The sequence below is a fragment of the Anas platyrhynchos genome, chromosome 1 (genome assembly GCF_047663525.1).
Source record: "Anas platyrhynchos isolate ZD024472 breed Pekin duck chromosome 1, IASCAAS_PekinDuck_T2T, whole genome shotgun sequence".
Classification (NCBI taxonomy): Eukaryota; Metazoa; Chordata; class Aves; order Anseriformes; family Anatidae; genus Anas; species Anas platyrhynchos.
Genome location: NC_092587.1, coordinates 138,808,810 through 138,824,083, shown reverse-complemented (window position 1 = coordinate 138,824,083; position 15,274 = coordinate 138,808,810).

Sequence of the window (15,274 nt, the reverse complement as noted above, 5' to 3'; positions counted from 1 at the left end):
CAGGATGTTCTGATCCATGAAGCTCAAGCCCTTCAAATGTGGTAATAGTTCTTACAAAGCCTGAAATATTCACCATGACTGCATGGTACACCATGGTATTTCAGTTTGTTCTGCCTCTGTGCTCCAAACTGAACACATCCCTAAATACCTGAAGATTACTTTTCTCCTAAAAGCAACTAAAAAAAAGTCACAAGAGAAACGTCCTTGAGTCTGTTACAAACACACAGGCACCACTTCTTGCTCAGGATGCTCCTCCACCTCTGTCTGTCAGAGCTGGTAGGTTCTTCTGGGGAGATATCCCACCTGCATGCACTGTTCTGCTCCCAACTACTTGTGCAGTAAACATCCTTGGCATCTGAGCCATGGTGACTACTGTGTTTATGCCATGTCTTTGTTGACCAATTAGTTTCTGATGCTTGTGAACAAACCAGTTCCAGGCTCCATGCACTCTCCTCAGGACAACACACACCAGTGTATGCCAGCATTCCTTCTGCACTGCAGTTCTCTAGGCCAAATTATTGTCCTCTCCTCCAGTACCTGCCTGAGTTTACCCAGCACAAACAAAACACTAGAACTGCCACACACATTTGCTCTGCTTGGGCAATGTAGTGAGCAGCAAAATGGCACAACATTTGGCAGATGGCTGCCCAAGCAATTACCATTACTAACTGGGCAGCTGCTAGGGTCTCAAGTCTTCCAGCCCTGCGTCCTTTGCATAAATACGTATTCTGCTCCATTGCTGTACCTGCTTACTAAGTAGCTTCAAAGCACAGCTATGTACTTGGCACGGTCACACAATCATCAATTTGTGTATTGGGTTAACATGACAAGGGTTTGGCCGTAGGGTGGCTGCTTAGCTGGCCTCTGTGAGCAGAGCCCAGCAGCTGCCCCATGTCAGATCAGAGCCAGCTCCAGCTGGCTCCAAAAGGGACCTGCAGCTGGACAGAGCCCAGCCAGGGAGCGATGCTGGGTGGGCCTCTGGGAGAGCAGAGTTAAGGAAGCTGCACAACAGCAGCTGGGAGAGAGGAGTGAGGAAACGTGAGAGAAGCAGCCCTGCAGCTTGCAAGGTGAGTGCAGCAGGAGGGCAGGAGGTGCTGCCCTCCCCAGCAGTTCCCCTGCGGCCTGTGGAGAGGCCCCTGGTGGAGCAGGCTGTCCCCCTGCAGCCCATGGGTCCCACATGGAGCAGATCTCCACGCTGCAGCCCCCCCATGGGTGGAGGAGCCCCCGGTGGAGCAGGTGGATGTGGCCTGGAGGAGGCTGCGGCCCATGGAGAGACCCCGCAGGAGCAGGCCCCGGGCCAGAGCTGCAGCCCGTGGAGAGGAGCCCACGCAGGAGCAGGGGCTCTGGGGGGAGCTGCCGCCCACCCGTGGGGGACCCGTGCTGGAGCAGTTTGCTCCCGGGGGATTGACCCCGTGGGACGGAGCCGTGTGGGAGCAGTTCTTGAAGAGCTGATGCCTGTGGGCAGCCCCCACAGGCTCAGTTTGGGAAGGACGGGCATCCCGTGGGAGGGAGTGACCGTGAAGGAGCGGTGGAGATGAACCAACAGGGACAGACCTCAGCAGCCCCCATTCCCTGTTCACCTGCACTGCTTGGGGCTGGGGGGGGGGGGGGGGGAGGGGGGGGGGAGGTAGAAGAAGGTGGATGGGGGGGAACGTGTTTTCAGTTTGTTTTTAGTTCTCATGCCCGTGATGATAATTGTCGAGTGATCTCCCTGTCCTTATCTCAACCCCTGAGCCCTTTCCATTGTATTTTTCTTCTCCTTTCCCTTTGGGGAGGGGGAATGAGAGAGTGGATGTTGAGTTCGTCTGCCCATCTGGATAAAACTGCCACACCCTGTACCTCATATGAGCATCTTTGTCACATCAGGAGCTGTTTTGGCATGTTGTGACACTGGGATTGAAACCAAGGAATATCTGAGCATCTCAGTGATGACATGTATACAATAACTACTTCGTACTTCCATTTTTTATTGCATTTTATGTCTTTTCTTCAGCTGTCTGTCCCGGTAAACCTTTTGTCAGTACAGCCACATTCATCCTTATCACACTGATAACATGCCAATGTTGTCTAAACCAAGGAGCTTAAGACAAAATATAGAAGCATGAGATCATGTAGCCCTTCCATTTTTCTTCAGTATTTGGCAATAATTTATATGATACAATTCATCTTAAAAACTTCTAGCAAACAAACAAACAAACAAACAAAAACAAACAAACAAAAAAAAAACCACCCGCCTTTACTATAAGGTATTTAACAAGTGTTTTGGTGCTATTTCACCACAATAAGACTTAATTTCTTGAGAGAAGTATTCTTTACCATTGCTTTTCTTAGTCAGGGGAAACTTGTGGAACTTGGGGTCAGCAGGTCATTCTGTTTGGACAAGTGCAGTATCTCTTTGTCTGTGGAAACAGTGATGGTAGAAACCATCCTAAATCTCCTTGCAACTCTCCCACCTAATTTCTCAGTTAATGCTTTGACCCCTTCACTTACAACTATGGTACGCTTATGAGGCCTCAAGCATAGACTAAAGCACAGCCCCTTCCCTTCTTCTCCCACGCTCGATGACTAGAATTGCTTGAGGTTGATTAGTCCCCCAACAGACCTGGCCCTGGGCAATTGCTTCAGTTTCCTGCATCTAAACCTCTCTCACTTTCTGCCTCTTGACTTTTCTTTTGTGCCTTGTTCGTTAGTTGGCTTTCCTATTGACAGAATATGAATGTGTTAAAAGCAATGGCAGAAAGTGCACCTGCTGGAACTTAGTTCCAAAGTGTCACCTGTCATCTCCCTTCCTCTTGTGGTTTTCCACTTGTCAGAGCTCCCAGACAGCCATGGCAGCTCTGAATTCAACAATTAGTGTTTCATGTTTCAAAAACAATTATGAGCAATTGGCAAGTAAAATCTTTATTCTAAACACTACCGTACAAGCTGCAGCTCTTCTAAGAGCTCAGTTGAGACTTGAAGTTAGATCATGGTATATAAGTATTTCTGGCAGGAAAGAGATGCCTATGAAGACATCAAATGTTCAAGGTGTTCCTCATGATTTCTGATTAAACAACGTGTGTCTCCAGAGCTCACACAGTTTCAGGCAGCATTTTGGCAGTTGTCCTAGTATTGTCTAATTGCCACATGTCACATCAACATGTCAGGTACTATGCCCTGTGTTCCCTATTGAGAAGGGCTGATTCAGGGAGTCAGGACAAACACACCAAGGGACATGTTTATAGTTGGCTCAAAGATGCTTTGTTATGCTGGCTTTAGGCATTTTGGAGAAGGGGGACAGAGTTTCACATTACCCCAGAAAACTAGGTATTTTGCCAGAAGAGAAGAGCCAGGGTAGGGGAACTTGCTTTCTTAATGCCAGAACAACACAGGACTCTTTCGGTCATTGGTGCATGAATGTGCAAACCTGCATCCAGGGAGCAGGGAGTCAATTTAAATTAGTATTTTTGGAAGCTTTTTCGTTAACTGTTAGCTTATTCCCTAACCCTGTTTTGACCTGCTCAGGCTGGTGTCTTCCAAATAATTTTTCTGTAAGGGAACTATAAACCTCCCACTCAGCTATGGTTCAGTCTTTGTCCTGAGCTTTTATTTAGTTCTACAGACATAGCCAGAGTGAGCCAGGCTTTGATGCTACTTGCTCAGCTCTTCTGCCAGTAACAAGCGTGGGGAGCTCATAGAGACTTGTGGAGAGGGCGGAGAAGGAAGGGAGGCAGTTGTAGAGATAAAAGCACCAAGAACAGCACTTTGCGTTGCACTTAGAGAGTGCCTGGCTCAGGGATACTACAATGCTGCTAGTAGATTGGAACAGATCACAGGCTGATTTTGACAGCCACAGTAAGAAATGTCAGAAAAGTGCATTTCATTCTAGTGTGGGGAAGGGAGAGGTCAGGAGGCTTAGGGCTGTGCACGGAAGTCAGCCAGGAGGAGAATAAAGGCCAATTCTTGGGGGGCACAAGCTCTCTAGATTTGTGTTGGGGGTGGGGAAGTGGGGTAAGAAGAAAACAAGGTAAAGCCTAAGAGTTTCCAATTATATTAAATCCGACAGGAAACTACAGTTTGACATGGAGTATAACTGGCTGAGAAAAGGTTGGGGTCTCAGGTCCCTGTTGGACAGAGCACAGGAGGCAAAAACTTGCTTGAAAAGTGCTCTGCAGAACAAACTGCTGTGTTTAGCATGTTGGTGATCCTGTTAGGCATTTCCACAGGGTCTCTTTTACAGCTCTGGTTGCTTTTGAAGCTTCCAGGTAGTCCAGACAGGTGGAAGAATCCATCCTAGTCAGTCAGCTTCTCCCAAACCGGCCACAGAAATGTCTGTGTCTCTCCATGTGCTCCAGAAGCCATGAACGTTTCTGAAAGATTTTGTGTAGTCCTGACATGCTGTGAGGAAATCAGGAGTTAGTATGGATCTATAAACATGCTCGGTGGGATCAATTACTCCTGGAATGTGAATGATAGGATCAATGCATCTACATTTTGAGTAGCCTTTGCCCCACCTGCTTGGTGCATAGGGGAGATCATTTTTAGCAGTGCAAGTAGTCTGCCAGGTAGATTTTTTCCACCTTTGTTACAGTTATGAGGACTGAGAAAGGCCAGGGGAGAGACATCAGGTGGAAGAGTATGGATGGAGAGCAAGCTTGCTTCTAAAAAAGAGAAAATGTTTGGACCAAGCTTGTAAAGCCAAAAGCCGGGTTAATTAAAATATTTCATCCTGTCATTCTGATGTTCACAGAAGCAAACCAAAATACTTAATAGTGCCTTTCAGGGTCAGACCACGCTTTGCTTCACTTCACTTCTAGCTGCCTCTTCCAGTCTTTGTTAAGTGCAAGCCTCCAGCTCACGGGGATATTAAGTTTATTAAGCAGAACTCAGATGAGACCGTATTATACGTGTCTGGGTCCCAGGATCATCAGGTGGCTTCTGCTGAGGACTGACTCTGATAGTTGAGCTGGATCATCCATTTCTGGGAATTCAGTGGGAACCCATCCTCTGCAGTAATGCTGGTAAAGTGTCACCAAATGAGGTGACAAGATGAAAAACATTAGCTGAATTTCGTATTACCAGGAAGGATTTGGGGCTGAAGTACAAGTGCGCTGAAAAGTGCAGCATGGAAAAGGAAATGTCTTGAAACAAATCCTTCCAACATTCACAAGTGACCAGTAAGGAAGTCGTGATATGGATTTGTGTTAGGTTTCTGCTGAGTCTACAGAATTTGAGCATTGATTTCTTCAAAGTCCTTAGAAAATCACTAATTGAAAAAATCTTTAATTGAATCTCCCTCAAAAGCCAGACATCAAAATTACAGAAGTTGAAGCAAGTATTTGTTGGGACTCAAGGCTGAAATCAGTATCACAGTCTCAATGACATGCAAAAAGAGCAAAAAAAAGAAGCAAAGAAAGAGAAGAATGACTTAAAAAGAAAATCCATCATATTTTTGGAGAAGGCAAATATTAAAATGAGTCCTAAACCACTGCATGTTACAGACATACTGACACACTGGGTATCCTAGTTTGTTTTTCCTTCCTCCTCAGGTTCTTCAAACCATTCTGCCTTCATCCTGCCACCATGAAACTGTTCCTCCTTGGGCCAGACAGCATGAGCAGCAGGTTACCCCTAGTATGTTCCCTCATGTTTAATATGACCTATGGGCAACTCTTATTTTGATACTGTTGGTAAGTTTAGTGTAGCTGAATGCCTTCAAATAAGTGATAGCACTGGAAAGTGGGACACAGCCACATTGGTGAGCTGAGAAGCCCTTGTTTCACCATTCCAAGAACCAGTCTTGAAGTAAAATAATTGGAAATGTATATGTGTCACTCAAGGTTTAGTTCTCCAGGTTAAGGCAGAGATTTCCTTTTCTTGGAAGAACTTGAGGGAGTACATAGGAAAAAATGATGACCTCCATCTGTCACAGTTTAATGAAGAGGTTAAAATCCCAAGGACAGATACCACCTCCAAAGGAGATGTTTATTTCCTCTCTCTATTCATCCTCAGGGCTCTTGTCTCATTCATGAAGGCTGACACTAACTCGATTAGTCCTGACCATACCCTGTCTGCCCTGAAATTCAAAATCTGTTTCTCCTTATGTCTGAAAGACATCCTTTTTTTGATGCTTTCAAGCTCATAAGCCAAGCAAAGGAATGTAGGCCCTCTCCTGGGCTGGTAGCTCTCCCTAACTCATCAGTTAGCACCAAGAGTCACAATCCTATGGCTCATCTGTTCTCTGAGCCTCTGTTGACCTCCTCATTCATCCACTTCTTTGTCCTCTTCTGCTTCAAAACCCTGTATTCCTGTGACTACTTCTCAACCACCAATGATAGGCCAATACTTAAAGATAACCACCAGAAGAGATTATTTATGTATTTATTTTTAAGAAAGAAACAGAGTAATTTCAAAAACTTTGTTCTGTTTGGTCCACAGCTCCTTCTGAAATATCATGATATTATTTTCTGTTGTTGTCCTCCTAAATTTGTCATAGGGTAAAATGGAAACTCATTTATTCCTCAGAAAGAAATGGAAAAACAAAGCAACAGAAGGATGAGTTATAGCTCCATTTCCTTAAGACTTCATGAACTCCAAAGAAAAAAGAGCCAGGCTTTTCCCAACTCTGCATCACTGGGACGAGTAACTGCCACAGGCACTACAGGCTCCTCCAAGGCTTTGCAATACCACTAGAAACAAGAAATCAAATGTTTGATTCCTCAAGTCAAACTGAGTCTTCTAGAGTTACTGTAGCTTTTTTCTTCTTTGTAAAGCATTTTCTTCCTTCTTCTTTATCGCAGTTGGCTGGTTGGAAGGTCTCCAAAACTCAGGTTGTGGGGCTAGTGAGTTGGAAGGGAAGGTCCTGCTGTCCTGTCTGTAAGATATTTCCTCTGATGGAGGGGAGTATTTGTCAGCTCACAAAATCCTTCATCATGGTACAATTTACTCAGTATTAGTGTAATACTCAGTATTTTACTAAGTATTAGTGACTCTCAGGAGCCTTCAGCAGTGTAAAGAATTAAATTTTGCCAGCTCTCATGAGTTTGTCACAGCATTTGCGAGTTTGTTTTTTGAGGGTAAGTAACAAATTGTGTTTTTGCTACCCTTTGGCCTTAAGAAAATACAAGCCTTGCAGCCTTCCAGATGCATGTAAAAACTCAGTTGGAGTCAGTCAGAAATGTTAAGGCTGGTTGGAAAACTGAGGTCCTAAGCCTGGGAGCTGCCCCCAGAGCTGGGAGGAGGGTCTGGGGCAGATGGCTGATGGCCCAGAGCAGAAGACCGTGTGTCCCAGGGTGAGGAGGTGGGAAGAGGGATGGGGAGCCCACAGAAATGAAGTGACTGTGGTTGCTGGAAGAGGAGATAGACTTTGGTGAGGAGAGAGCAGGCTTGAGGTAAAAGGATATTGATAGTTTCAGTTTTGGGGTTGATGTACGGAAGGACATGGAGAATTATAGGCCCAAACTCTGGGCATTGCTGTTTTCTAGCTGTCAACACAGAGCTGGGACATGCAAGGACAGAGTGTGTGCCTTACCAGGTGTGGTGGCTGGTCCCTACAGATGGGGACATGGCACCCGCACTGCTGCAGGGCCTCTTCCAGCCCCAGGCAAAGCAACTAACAATTCCAACCCTGTGCATTGCCCAAATATGTGCTTACAGGACAAAAAAAGAGGTACCTAAAACAGCCTTAGATGTCTCTTCTATTTGTGTGGCTATGAAGAGTTTAAGCAGAGTGACCGTCAAACAAAAACCAACAAACCAACAAAACCCCAACAAATTCAGAATGCTGCTTGCAGACTTAATGATGGCAAAGATAAGCCATGTAAGAAGTAGGTGACAATCAGTCTTTGATGACATATATACTCAATGTTGCCATTGTCATAAGGGAAAGTCACCTCTGAACATGTAAGGACTTTCTCATAAGGCACACACAATAGAGGAGAGGCGTTAAATTCAAATTACGTAGGCAAATTTACAGTTTTACCAGCTCTGGAGTGCTTTTTTTGGCAACAATAGTCTTGTTATTTTAGCTCCATGTGTTCCATATAAGCCAATGCTGAAGTTAATGAGAGGCACTATACACTGAGGTGCATAATGACATCTTTTTTTAACTGCAGGAGTTTGGAGCATTAATGCTCTTTAAACAGTTTATAGATTTTGCTTAAGCTGGTGTTTATTATTCAGTCTTGCATATGTTTGAATGTAAGCTCTACAAAGTCTATATAGTCGGTGTGTGTATGTATGTAAGTATATGTGCATGGATATAATGAATCATTGTTCCATCAGCTCCCTCAAGTGACCTACAAATGGAACCCTGTTTATTTTTGTATTTGGTATGTGTGAATGGCATACATGTTCCTATGCTAAAACATGCATATGCAGAGAGAAGGCATAGAAGTTTTTCCAAAAAAAAAAAAAGAAAAGGTTGCTTTTGCATTCTGTTGCGTGGCTGTATACCGGGAATGTATGAATATGCTAGCATTTTTTTGTAACTAGGTAACTCATCTATTTCCACAGCCTTTTGACTTCTAAGAACCCTAATTGGCGTGCTATTAGGAGCAGTGCTAGTTTCACTTCGAACAAATATAGCAGACTCTTCCAGTATGCATCATTAATGACTGCATAGCACACAAAATCGTTTTCCATGAAGAAAGACAGATGGCTTCTTTATGTTTTTAATATTGCACCCAGTTAAATCTTGCACTTGCTTTTATTCAATAAAATCTTTTGTCTCCTCTGCACTAAGATGTATTCTAGCCTTTATGGCCTCACAACTTATTAGATAAATAATTACTGAATTTCCATCTATCACTGAAGGCACAGATATGCTATGGATACAGATGGGACTGGAGCATGTTTATGAAACTGATAGATCATGTTTAATCGGTGGTTTCCTGGAGTGACCTTCAGAGATATAAACAGCTACTATTAGGTGTCTGAGTCTGAAGCCCAGCCTCCTATGAAGAAAACAGAGGTAGGTAGGGCATGTCCAGGGGGAAAATAAAAAGAGGAAAGTCATTAAGGTGCTCTAAATTGTTCTTCGAGTGGAAACCTACCTCTGCAGATCAGGTACAGTGCCTAGAGATACTGCTGCAATAGTGTGGGCACCTAAATAGAGTCCCCATAAATACAGGTTAAACCCTCCTCTCCTGCAAGAAGAGGAGGAAATATCAGAGGAGGAAGTATCAGAGGGCAGACTATCTTGGCAAGGGCTTTGGTTACAAAATGTCTTCAGCCCCAAGGGGATCCTGAGCATCTATTGCCTCTCTTTAAGCAGTGGTAGCTCAGGATCACCGAAACACACAGTTGGCACCCTCAGCTGGGGCTGAGCAGGACTGGCTGCTATTTTAATGTAGTATATAATAGGTAAAACAAAAACAACAACAACAAAATAAGGTAAAGACCCCCCTCTGTAAATTGGACTGCTAAAATAAATGTATTCCATGTGTTGCTGCTCTCCCAAGTGTGGTGGTTTCATCTTGGTGGACAGCTAAACTCCACCACAACTGCTCTTTCACTCCCCCTCCTCTAAGGGAGAGGGGGAAAAGAAATTATGATGGGAAACAAAAAGGCTCACAGGTTGGAATAAGGATAATTTAATTACGGGGAAAAGAAAGAGAGGAAAACAAACAAATAAACAAACACCCAAAGGCAACATGGAAGCAAAGAGAGATATAAAACAATTATTCTCTACTTCCCACCAAAAAACAATGTTCAGCAACATCCCAGGAGGCAGGGCCTCAATGCACATAGCAGTTGTTTGGGAGGACGGATGTCTTCATAACAAGAGCCCCCCTTCTTCTTCCCCTTTCCCACCTTCTATTGCTGAGTGTGACACCACAAGGTAAGGAATATCCCTTTGGCTGGTTTGGGTCAGCTGCCCTGGTGATGTCCCCTCTCCATCTCTTGCCTACCCTCAGCCTGCTGGCTCTGGGGGTGTTGGAGGGAGTCCTGATGTGGTGCCAGCACTGCTCAGCAACACTGGTGTGATACCAGGACTGTTCTGGCTACACGTGCAGAGCACAGCACTGTATGGGCTGCTGCAGGGAAAGTTAATTCCATCCCAGCCAGACCCAGCACACCAGGAGGCTGAAGAGCTTCCAGCCACACTCTGAGAGCAGGCCTCAACAGCCAAAGTGTCCTCGTGGTTGCTTCAGGTAGCCAGGCTCCTTTGAGGTGATGAAGGCAAGGAAATGATTCCTTCACCCCATTCCTCTTGGTGGTCCCTGACTCTTCCTCATGATGTTACAGGGTCACGGGTGACCAACTCCACAGGACACCTATCTACACTTCATACCTACACCTCACAGGACTTGATTTGGTTCCTTTTGGGCCTGCCACACACTGCTGGTACCACACAGGTCAATGTCTGCTCCCTCACAATATTGTTTTTAAAAAGCTGTTGGTCTGTGTTGAGAGACAGCATGTGTGGATGAAAATGGGGAGGAGCACGCTGTGTTTTTCAAATCTCGGGTGACCTTTTGCAGTCAGGTAGCCATTCTCTGGACTGTTGAGGGAAGGACAAAACAATAAATAAATAATTCACCTTCCTTCCCATCAATAAAAGCAATAGCATGAAAGTAAAGGATGTGGAGCTCATTAACACCCTAAGTGAGCAGGGTGAAATTGAAGTAAATCCCTTAGAAAATCCTGCTTTGCAGAGAGCAGAAGAGCTTTATTAGGGAAGCCTTATGCAGCCCCTCACTTGGGCACTGGTTTTACTGTGGAACAAAGTCAATTAGAGGGACAAATGACTACAAGCCAAAATATTTTTCATTGCTACTTGCATCATGAATGGTCCAACTTTGGCCCTAACTAGTGTTTGGGTTTCCTTGGATGTCACCAAGAACAAGGATATCAAAGTCTCAATCTGACTGCTCTAGAAGCAAAAAACTGTGATCCAAAGTCAGAATCATTGCTTTCTTTTACAACAATGCAACAACAATTTACAATAGTTGTATGATATTTAAAATGTTGGAAAAGGGCACAATGAATTCACATTGCTATTTTTGCAGTGGATTCTGATGTTTTTGTTTGGTTTTTTTTTGTCATTTTTTCAAATCCAGATGAAGAGGAAGCTCAGGCCATCTGTACTTTCAGGATAACCTGGACAACAGCTGTTTGTCTTACATCAGTGATGAACATTTTGTTCTCCCTCTGTGGTTTGTCATCTGTTTTTTGTTTGTCATTTTTATTTTTTACTCCTATATTCTTGCCCCACCAAGTCTAATTTCTCTCTGAGTTATGGGGGTATAAATCAATAGTGAGTCCAATGAAGTCAGTAGTGCTTTGCTGGCATGGAGATGGCATTTTCTCAGTGGAGAAGTCTGTGAGCATTACTTCCTGATGCTGTCACACAGTCCTGTAACTGTGCAGAGATGCGGAAGCTAGTGATTTTCTGAACCAGCAATTTTAATATTTACTTACAAAATATGGCCATATGGTCATTTGTCTCTTGGTCCTAAGGGTCCATATAGCTTTGCATGCTTCCTCTGCAAGGTCACCACAGATGAAGATCATCTTGGGGACGGAAAACAACAATAGCAACAGCAACACTCACTTCAGCTGGGTGGGAGCAGATTTGCTTCTTTCCCACAGTATTGTTGGGAACTTCCATTCATTTTTAATTTTCAAGTTATGTAAGAAGAAGAGCAAATGTGTTAGAGGGAAAGAGATAGAGGGAAAATTCTGTGCAATGGCCTAGTAAAATATGCATTTTCTAGAAATGGTAAAAAATGCCATTTTGTGTCAATTGGTATAAGCTATCTTCTCCATCTGAATTTGTATTTTTGTTTTTGTTTTCTTTTTCCCCTTGAACTACAAGTAGGCATCCAGGAGTCCAAGGTTTATCTGAATGTGGAGCTGTGACCACCATTTTAAGCAGCATCTATCTCTTTCTGTAAAAAATAAAAAGGTTTTCATTATCCATTCTGTCACTCAACAACTCGTCCTGTTTCTTTGGCACAAGTTGTACTTGGATTGGAAGTTTAATGTAAAATCATTTTCCAGGTCAGTACAGCCAGGCAGAGACATAAGTATGATGCCTGCCAGTGACCATGAGGACTAGCTTTACTCACCTTCCTTTTATACGGCACATCCCCTCTTCCTCTCTTTTCTCATCTAGATTTGATTTTTCTCTGATTACAAGTTGAGGTACCTCTGGATGCCAGCAGGTTAAGACAGGAGATTTGTGACCCAGCTGCTTAAATCTGAAGAGTTTAGACTGTCCATCAAACTGAGAATGAAAGTACCTAAAGATCTTAAAATGCAGAGAGGAAGATTAATGGTAGGTGGCTTTTTGGCTCATGTTTCTCAAGTGCTGCTGTGTGCACCTATGAACTTTATTTGCCTTTTGTTCACAAACAAAAGCTTACTACTGTGCTGTTCTGCACATCTGCTTATATATATATATATAAATAAATTTCTGAGTGATGCCTGATGGCTTTTCTCAGATATATAACTGAAGAAAATGAAACCTTTGAGGGGGGAAAAAAAGCATTTAGCCATGTTTAACCTTTTGAATTAGATGCACAGAAGTCTTTGGCCCTAAGGATGGTCACAGATAGCTCCTGAATAAGATAAATATTCAAGAAGGCTCTTGAAAGTGTTGTTTTTCTGTTCTCCAGCTTTCTTGAATTTCCCTCCTAGCTCAGACCAGTTTGTGTCACATTTCATGCAAGCAGTAATCTCCAAGGGGAAAAAGCACTTAACCATGCTGTCAGGCTCTTACTTTAGGCTCTCAAAAATCTTCTGCTTCATCTGAACACTGGTGTATATGCATGAGACTTATAGATATTGTCTGACTAAACAAATCAAACCACCAGCTATCTCATGGGAATTCCAGAGGTAGCTTTAGTCCGCGACTCTTCAAAATGTCAGCACATCTTTTAATATGATTGAAAACCTGCTAGAAATGCCAACCAAGGTGTCGTAGTTTGCAAGCAAATGAATTTAGGTAAACAAGTATAATGACTATCCCCTAATTAGACAGAATTTAGTAACACAAAGTTAGAAAGATCCCTATATACATTTATGAAATAACATGTATAGACATATGTTATCTATATAGTGTATATTTATGTAAGCAGTACAGCATTATTATACAAGAGCATATATGTTTTCCTCTTGCTATGTAAGTGCAATTTCTAGGGATCCTAAGAAATCTGGGAACTCTAAAGGAAAGATGTATGTGTGACCATGAATATATTAAAGCTGTCCAGAATAACACTTGGGAAAACAGCAGGAAATTACAATGCCTGAAAGTATTGTTAATCTGCATCTGAAGTAAAACATGACTTGGTGGATGTTCCACAAGAAAGCAGATTATCTGGGAAAATGATCCACAGAAAAACAGTCTCTCTGAAAAAAAACATACATTGATGGATGGTCCACAGTATGAATGTGTTATCAAATTAAAGAAAACAGGAACCTTCTGTAGGAAAACCAATTAACCTTGTGTGCGGACCACCTAAGTTAATCACATGAAAAACCATCAAAGATGACCATAACTAATAGCTTAGTTTGTGTGTATAAGACTCTGTGAAACACCTCTGAGCTGTGCAGACACTGCATATCTAGTTGGGTATGAGAATTGGGTTGGGTATGAGAGTTGGGTATGTTAGCACTAGTGTAGTAATATTAAAGGGATATACATTTATTTCTACTGCTGGTACTGTTGGTACCTCACCCTTGAGACCTATCTGTAATTTGGATGCAACAGAGGGATTTCTTCTGCATTGCTTTTTCAGTTCTTGAAGACCCTATGAAACCACACACAGCCCTACAGAAATATGAAGGATTGGTCTGGGCCTACTTTTCTTCCTTTCTTTTTTCACTTTCTTTACCTCCACACTCAGTTTTCTGGCCGTCACTGAGGCACAGCACATGGTTCTTGAAGAAATCTCAAACAGCCCAACAACCAGCGTGAGAACAAGCTCTTGATGCAGTACTCTTGTATTCGACATCTCTGCACTGGCAAGCATTTATAATTCCCCTCGGGTGTCACTAATTATAATGTATGGTTCATTAAAAATGACAACAGAGTTCACCGAGCCTGCATTCTTGTGATTAATTGCAATGCTTTCCTAATCAGTTGTTGTTATTTATACTTCTGCCTTTATGCGACTGATTATACTGTACACTTGCACCATTCAGCGAGTAACAGGAGGGACATGAAGGGCATGTTTACATGATGCAATGGTGCAGACATGCCTGAACTAGCGGTGACCCAGGCTGCGTGCTGCCATAGCACAGAGCTGCGCTGTACTAGAGATGCTACTCTGGGTCTCAGAGCCACAAGGAAGTGACACCAAGCTCTAAGCTCTGCCTCACAGAAGGATTTGTTAGACTCTATGAATAGCTGTGGAGACATGGTTTATCAGCTTTCAGTTCCAGAGATGTCTCCCATTGGTAAGCAATCGCAGGCAGCTCGAGGCAGGGATTTCTCAGGAGCTCCATTTGAGTATTGGTGCTTGAATCTCTGTATATATATATATATATATATATATATATATATATATATATATATATAAGATATCAGATTTCAGGACCCAGAAGCTAAATCCTGATTTTAAGCCTCCTAAAAATATCTTTACAATTTCCTAAATCCACTGACTAAGCACTGTTGTGTATTGAAGAACCCACTGAACAAAACCTAAAAAAAAAAAATCTCTGAATATCAGCTCCCATCCAACAGGAGGAACAAAAATGTTGAGGGTGCAAACCTTCATGCTAAATTGCCGATAACAAGGGTGCAGTTTGATCCACCTTCAGTTTATGTCTGTGTGCAAGTGGTTTGGGGTTTTTCTTTTATGATCTCAGCTAACGTGCTAAGCAATTTAGGGGGCCTGCTATTCGATATCCCAACCTAAGACAGATACCGCTAACCTGATTTTTGGAGAAACTGCAGAACAGCTATCTCTGGGAATAAGTTATTCCCTCCTGTGGTGTTCCCACTGACTGTGTGTACAAAATTTGTGGCAGTGATGTGGCAGCTCATTTCGTCTTTTTGAGGAGAAGCTGCACACTGCCTATGTTCTTGCAGATCTTTCCTATGTATTCCTCTTCAGTTTTCTGTTTGTTACACATCTGCTCTGCGACTCTCCTTTTCCTTGGTTTCAGGCTTTTAGTTGCAATCTAATGCTATTTGCACAGCATTATCGCCTGGAGGCCCAAGTCAACTTTGGCAAGTCTCCTACTGGCATGTTATGTTAATAACTGATTGGTTTTGTTCTCGGCAAGAGCAATTTGTTCCAACAACTGGGATTCATCCCACTTGTTTAGCAAGTACACAGCTATA